Source organism: Cricetulus griseus, chromosome 8 (assembly GCF_003668045.3).
Source record: "Cricetulus griseus strain 17A/GY chromosome 8, alternate assembly CriGri-PICRH-1.0, whole genome shotgun sequence".
In the NCBI taxonomy this organism is placed as follows: Eukaryota; Metazoa; Chordata; class Mammalia; order Rodentia; family Cricetidae; genus Cricetulus; species Cricetulus griseus.
Window position 1 is genome coordinate 54,380,456 of NC_048601.1, and position 7,885 is coordinate 54,388,340.

The following is a 7,885-nucleotide window of genomic DNA, read 5'->3' on the forward strand; positions in this document are numbered from 1 at the left end:
GTCTGGAGGCCCTGTGCTTGAGACATGTTACAGTAGCAGCTATGGGAGCTGAGGGTCCCGATCCCCAAGGCTAACACGGGAGCCATAGCTCCAGTAGATGTCATTTGCTATCACCATGAGATGCTGCTTAGAGATGAGGGAATGCTGAACTCTCAGAACAGAGCAGTGAACCTCCAGCCTCAGTACCTGGAGCTACAACCCTCTGCCTGCTGAGGCTGAAGCCCTATGTCTTTTAGTTCTTTGAATGTGTGGCCTCTGGGGATTGTGGGTCTATTCCTGAGCCTTCAGCACCAAGGTCCTAAGTCTGACAAATACTAGAAACTTCTTTCTTTGTACTCATGGCATCCTTCTGAGATGTTCTGTGACTGGACAGTCTGTGGGCCGTGTCACTGAGGACAGAGTGGGTAGGATGGGGCTGCTTGTCCTCTAGGTTACCAAGCAACCTTGTGCACATGGTGCCTGGCAGCAGCTGCCTTCAGTGCCAAAGCAGCCTGTGATGTGTCACCCTAATGCCACATGGTGACATTTACAGTTTACACATGTATAGGGGCTTCAAGACTGGTCCCAGACAGCTGCAGAGGACATGAGGATTGGGGTGGGGATAGAGTACCCCAGTCTGGGGTGTCACATTCTGTGAATTTGATTTGGAGGGGATGCAGAAAATCAGAATATGTGAGAAAGGATTGTTGAAATTCTGAAAGCTGATGATTTTAAAGGCATTGTTCAGGCCTACAACATACCCTGTTAATAAAGACCAGGGCTAGCCTTTGAAACCAAAGAAGAAAGCGTGGGGAACTTCCAGAAGGCCCCTTTGCAGTGGTGGCCCATGAGTTATCATCTTGACTATCTGGGAGTCCTGAGTCTATGGACGTTTATTGTAAAACGCTTGCATCCCTGTAGTTGGAGACCCATCTCCTTGGGTAGCTTTGAGTTTTCTAGCTCTATTCAAACTGCCTGTCCCCAGAAAACCATTGGTCCCAGCCAGATGGAACTGATTCTGTGCTGAGAGGCCACCTAAGGAGATCTGACTGCAGGGGCTCTGCACACACCTCACAGCAGGTATGTAGCTGAGGCCTCAGTGTCAAGAGATATGAGAAACCAAACACTGGGCATGCTCTAGAAGCCAGCCCAGGCCCTAGCCTCAAAACCAATTACATAGCAGCTTCCCTCATCACCTGGGATGAAGCTGCTTGGGAATGGACCATGGAGAGTTCCTAAACAGTGAAGCTACCCTCTGCAGCCACTCCTCTTCCTCAGCCCCCACCCCCACACTCCACCCTACCCTGGCATGATCAGTCTTGAGGGATGGAAAAGAGTCCCTGTCAAGGCCACACTGGAGGAAGTAGCAGATGGGGACTGAGAATCAACCACCTGCTCTGTTTCTGTGTGCATATTGGGCTGGGAATGCAGTTCAGTTGACATAGTGCTTGTCTAATGTGCCTGGAGCCCTGGTTTCCATCCCCAGCACTGAACAAAATGGTCGAGGTGTCCTACCTGTAATCCCATCACTTGGAGAAGCAGAGGTAGGAGGACCAGAAGTTCAAGGTCATCTTCTACCATATAATGAATTCTTTTTTTGTTTATTTATTGTAAAACGTCTGCTATTTACTAATCATTGTTCTTCTAAAAACACAAACATGAGAACTGAGCACCACATCCAGAGTGACTCACTTGCCCTTGCAGCTAGTGAGACGCCAGGACAGAGACAGTGGGGCTTTCCTTGTACCCAAGTCTCAGCTTCCTCACTCACTCCAGGGCTCCAAGCTACCTCTGACGAGAGAAAGGAAACCACTAAAATCTCCAAGCACAGGAAGGTCACAACAACCTTAGGGCTACTGCTGCACATTCCAGCTTGTAACTCTAGCAACAATATCAGCTGCTCTCATTGTCCTTTGCTGTCCTGACCGGCTAGCTGCAGCCTGGCTTCTGAATACTGCAGAGCACAAGCGCTAACATCCACACGCAGGGTCGGTATTCAAGTATAGAGGTTTGTTCAGGATACCCCAGGTGCTTAACTCTGTAGTGTCTACTGTGGCCAGAGCCTCGGACAGGCTGGTCAAAGGTGGCACAACGCATGAGCTTCCCATCCAATGTGTCAAGACCAACATCTTGACATCAGTAGTGACATAGTCGACTCCAAGTTATATTCATATGAAATAAGAATCCATTTCATTTTCTTTGTTAAATGGAGTTTTCCAAAGGTATCAGGCATATTCTTAGGAAGTGTTTTGGGATGGCGCTGGAGGATCCTGGCTTTCAGGTTCTGGAGGGGGAGCTGGCACAGCTTCTTTTTTCTGGGCTGCCGGGAGCTCGTGGATTGCTCGCTCTATCTGTGGCCCGAAGATGTGATTTAGTTTGGGGTCCACCACCTGAGAAATGATCCTGTCTACTCCTGTTTCCAACATGCCTGGACTGGACCATGCTCTGCTTCAGCCCATGTCGCAACTGGTTCTTGTTCATTGCAGGATTCCACTCCTGTTTGTCCAGATGTGTTGACACAAAATTATCTACTTTTTGCCTCAGGTTCTGGTAAGCCGGCTTGGTGTCCACGTCGGCCAGACTGTGCCGGCGGAAGCTATGTAACAGGCCACGGCTCTTGAGCTGTTCCACCATGAGAGTGAAGAGCTGCGGGTTTCCGGGAGGCAGTGAAGCGGGGTTGACCCGGCCCCCTGTCCCACTCAAGCCCGAACGCAGGTCCCGAGGCCTGGCCAGCTGCTCCCACACCATCCACCAAGGCCGCACCCAGCCAAGGGCGCTCCGGGCTGCTCCTCCCCCAGGGCTGCTCCTCCGTGGGCTGCGCTGCGCAAGATACCGAGGGCCCCACCCCACGGAGGGAGCCTGTATAACGAATTCTAAACCAGTCTGGGCTACTTGAGATCCTGCCAATAAATAAGTGAATGAATGAATGAATGAATGAATGAATGAGTGAGTGAGTGAATGGATGAATGAATGAATGAATGAATGAATGAATGAATGAATGGGTGGATAAATACATAATTAAGTAAATGACTGAAGAAATGGTTCGGTGGTTAAGTGCACAGGCTGCTCTTGCAGAGGACCAGGGTTCATTTCCCAGCACCTTCATGGTGACTCACAACAGTCTATAACTTCAGTTCCAGGGAATCCAACATCCTCTTCTGGCCTTCACAGGCACTACACACATGTGGCAAAAAACTTATACACATAAAATAAAAGTAAGTACATCTTTAAAAAAAGAATAAATAGGGCCAGGCATGATGGCATATGCCTTTAATCCTTCAGTTACTAGTGTTACAGCTCTTATGCTTACATTGCTGGGACCCTGGGCATATGAACTAGTATTCAGTTCCAGGCCTGTATGGGGATCCCCAGCTCTTAAGAATTGTAGAGGGAGCTGGGCATTGGTGGTGCACGCCTTTAATCCCAGCACTCGGGAGGCAGAGGCAGGTGGATCTCTGTGAGTTCGAGACCAGCCTGGTCTATAAGAGGTAGTTCCAGGTCAGCCTCCAAAAGCCACAGAGGAAACCCTGTCTTGAAAAACAAAAACAAAAACAAAAACAAAACAAAAAAATAACAAAAAAAAAAAAAGAATTGTGAGTGGCTGAAAAAAAATAAAAGGAATTGTAGAGATAGCTGGAGAGATAGCTCAGAGGTTAAGAGCACTGGCTACTCTTCCAGAGGCCCTGGTTCAGTTCCCAGTAACCACTGGTGGCACACAATCATCTGTATTGCGATCTGGTGCCCTCTTCTGGTGTGTAGGCATACATGCCAACAGAACACCATATACTTAACAAATAAATAAATAAATCTAAAAAAAAAGAATTGGGGAGACTGGGAACTCCTCCAGGCATGGACTTGTACCTTCCTCCTTCAGTCTCAGCTCTCTACCATCACCACCCCTTCTGCCATCTTGCCTCCTCTGCTCTCCAGAAGGCCTCAGTTACCTTCGGAGCTGACGCTGAAGCTACTCTTGCGATGACACCAGGAGCAGCATAGGATGCTCACCAGACTGAAAGAGTGGCAGCCTTCAAAGGTGTGTGTGGTGTTAGCACCAACCACAGCCCAGCCCTTCCTGTTCATAAAGGACTTCATTCACAACATACAAATGAGGGACCACTTTGTCCCCAATCATAGCAGTCCCTCATACAAATGAGGAGCCATTTTTGCATCAGTCACTGGCCTTTTGCTGCTTTCCCTCTGGTCTGGATGAAAAATGGCTGCTGGAGTTCCCTCAGGCTTGTGAGGGTAAAAAGCTCTCACACAAGGGGCTTCAAACAGTGGCCAAAGCCTTCAGGAGCCTGAGTGCTTTGGCAGTGAGCAGCTGCAGTTGGCCTGGAGATTTCATCCACAGAGAGTTCAAAGCAGTAGGTGCTGGCATAAGCCACAGTCAGGCTGGCTGCTTGGCTGACAGTCTTTGCCCAAGGCAGGCTCTTCAGAAAGACAAGGCATGCACAGCATGTGACTGGCAGCCTGGTATGTTGGCTAAGATTAGGTCCAAATGTGAGGGAGAGCCCAATGTGTTTAAACAAGATAGCCATTTATCTTGCTCATTCCAAAAGCCATTGGAAAGCTGAATTCCAAGGCCATGGCAGATACATGGCTGTGTCAGGGATATCAGCGCCTCTATCTTGTTGCATGAGAGGTATCTGGTCCTCAAGTTAACCTATGGTTCAAGATGGCTACTGTTACTACAGCCATTACAAGGCCATCTCCATGAGCTGGAAAGAGCCCAGTCCCTCTGTTTCAGGATGTTGCTTGCCCATTCCATCCCACTGACCAAAGCTTGGCTGCTGGGCCCCACATCACTCAAGGGCCCCACATAACTTCAATAGGCTTCAATTAGGGGCAGTTGTACACCACCACCACCACTCCCCAAAAAGAAAAATCAGGGCTTCTCTCACAACAGGGAAGAAAAATAAGACCATATCTGGGAGGATTACTCAGTCCCTGAAGAAGACTGATTAAAACTAATTTAACTGTGAATTCTAGCAACTGCTCATGCATAAATCCCCACAGACCAATTTATAAGGATTTGCAGTTGTACTGTTCATTGTGGCAACATCAAGTCTATCCAGAGTGCTTACTGGTCACAATTGAGCACCCACACACACACATGGGCTCCTAAGGAGGGACCCTTCTCCCACCTGCCTGGAAAGACCGACAAGACCCATTGTGAGGGGGCATGAGCAGCTGCGAGCTTTCACGGCACAAAGGTGAAATGGTAGCTTCCTGAAAAACACTGTAGGCAGGCTAGCTCCATGACACCCAATTCCAGGTCACCCAGCCTCTGCCCTGTGTGTGGAGATAAAGTCAGGGTCAGAAGGGGAAGGTCGCCTCCTGCCATACATCTCAACCTGCAGTAAGTTTACATCTTGCTTTGTTTTGTTTTTCCATGTATGAATAATGTCTGTATTTATGGGGAAAAATCTGGAGAGAAGGCTCTGGTTTAGAGCACAGACTACTCTTATAGAGGGCTGATGTCTTAGCCAGGCTTTCTATTGCTGTGATGGCCACCATGACCAAAAGCAACTTGGGGAGGAAAGTGTTTATTTTTCTTATACTTTCGTATTACAGTTCATTTTCCAAGGAAGTCAAGGCAGGAACTCCAACAGGTCAGGAGCTGATGCAGAGGCCACGGAGGATGCTGCTTACTGGCTTGCTCCTCATGGCTTGCTCAGCCTTTTTTCTGGACCCTCAGCACCACCAGCTCAGGAGCATCTTCACTCACAATGGGCTGAACCCTCTAACATCAGCCACTAATTAAGAAAAATGCCCTACAGCAGTGGTTCTCAACCTGTGGGTCATGACCTCCAAAGGGGTCAAATGACCCTTCCACAGGGGTTGCCTAAGACCATTGGAAACACAGAGATTTGCACTGTAATTCACAACACTAGCAACATTACAGTTACGAAGTAGCAGCAAAAATAATTTTATGATTGGGAGTCTGCACATGAGGAACTTTACTAAAGGGTTGCATTAGGAAGGTTGAGAACCCTGGTCTACAGGCTTGCCTGCCTACCATCTGATCTTATGGAGGCATTTTCTAATTGAGGTTCCTTCCTCTCAGATGACTTTAGCTTATGTCAAGTTGGCATAAAACTAGCCACCACAACCCAGCACGTTGGTGCACCCCTTTAATCTCAGTACTCAGGAAGCAGAAGCAGGCAGATCTCTGTAAGTTAGAGGCCAGCCTGGTCTGCAAAGTAAGTTCCAGGACAGCCAGGGCTACCCAGAGGAAACCCTTGAGAAACCAAAAGATAAAAAACAAAACAAAACTAGCCACCACAACTGAATTACCCATTTTGAGTTGTTCATAATGCCCTGTAATTCCAGCTCCAAAGAATCCAACGCTCTCTTCTGGTCTCTGTGAACAACCACCCCTTCCCCCTACAGCATATACCCACACATATACACATTCACATAAATAAAAATAAATCATTTTTTAAGTTGGCATCTGCCTCAGCTCTGTAATGGTTTCCTCTGTACACTTACAGCTTGCTCACTGACAGCTCTGACAAGCAAAGTTTGCTACTATGATATCAAAGCCTACTCCTCCCCACTACACACACACAACACACACACACACACACACACACACACACACACACACACACACACACACACACACACACTCCAGCAGAGATGTGAACCCACCCAGCTCTGGACTTGACTGCCCGATCCTCAGTGGTTCCAACAGCTGCCATCATTTCAGTAAGAGCAAACTATCTATACCTCAGACCAGGCCCCCGTGTAAGCTATGGGACTCCCATGTAAGCTACCAAGGCTCCCAAGCCACAGGGCTCCCATGTAAGCTACCAGGTTCCCATGTAGGTCATGGGGCTCCCATGTAAGACACCAAGGCTCCCATGTAAGCCACAGAGCACACTTCCAATTCTACTAGTTGGAAGAAGCTCGCGGAGATTCTGGCAGTGTTGTGGTCTGTCCCTCACCATCAGGATTGAGGCTCACTGACCATACCAGGCCATCTGAAATGCTCAGGCCAGCATGGCCCTTCTGGGCCTGGGTCCTAAGAAATCTTACATGAAGGCCTTACCACATGACAACAAGATGTTAGGAGCTGTGCCCTTGGCACCCTCCTGGCCTGAGGGCCAGAAACTGGGGCAGGTAGGGACCCAGATGAGCTGAGATCACCTCTTGGCTTGGCTATGACCTTGGCAAACTCCTGCTCAGGGACAGTTGGAGGTAACCAATCACACTGAGCCCTTTTTCCACACCATGCCTTGTAGAATATCCTACAGTTTCAGTACTTTTTTGAAATTTTATTTTTATGTGTATGGGTGTTTTGTCTGCAAGGATGTCTGTGCACCACATGTGTGCCTGGTGCCTAAAGATGTCAGAAGAGGGCAGATCCCCAGGGATTGGAGTGACAGATGGTTTTGAGTCACCACAGAGGTACTGGGAATCAAATCCAGATCCTCTGCAGGAGCAACCAGTGCTCTCAGCCGATGAGCCATCATTCTAGCCCACTCCCAGCACTTTCTTCCCCCTGTTCCTCTCAGTCACCATTATCCTCTCAGTCAATATCAATCAATGCACTGTTCCAGAGACTTAGAATGAGTTTCCGTGGCAGATGATTGGTGGCACACAGGGTCAGATGGGTCTCTCTGCACCTACTTTACAGATGATATAACTGGAGGGGGTGGCCCGAGATGACAGCTTAAGGAGCCGAGGGTGGTAGGGGTCACAGGTTCCACCATCTGTGCTGAACATGGCAGAGAGACTTCAGCTTTCCAGAATTACTTCTCCCCAGACTCCTCACCTCCAACAAGTGACAGTGACTTGCCCTTTCCCCTGCCCTGGCAGCCAGTTCTGGGGACATCCCCTGGTGGGGGCCTCCCTGCCAGCCACCTGTATGGCCCTGCTACTGAAAGGTACCAGCCCATGT

At 48.8% G+C, this 7,885-nt stretch overlaps 1 pseudogene; it reads right to left on the reverse strand.

Annotated features, from left to right (window-relative positions):
* Positions 1-2,211: 2,211 nt before the first annotated feature.
* Positions 2,212-7,883, reverse strand: LOC100770241 (annotated as a pseudogene).
* Positions 7,884-7,885: the final 2 nt, after the last annotated feature.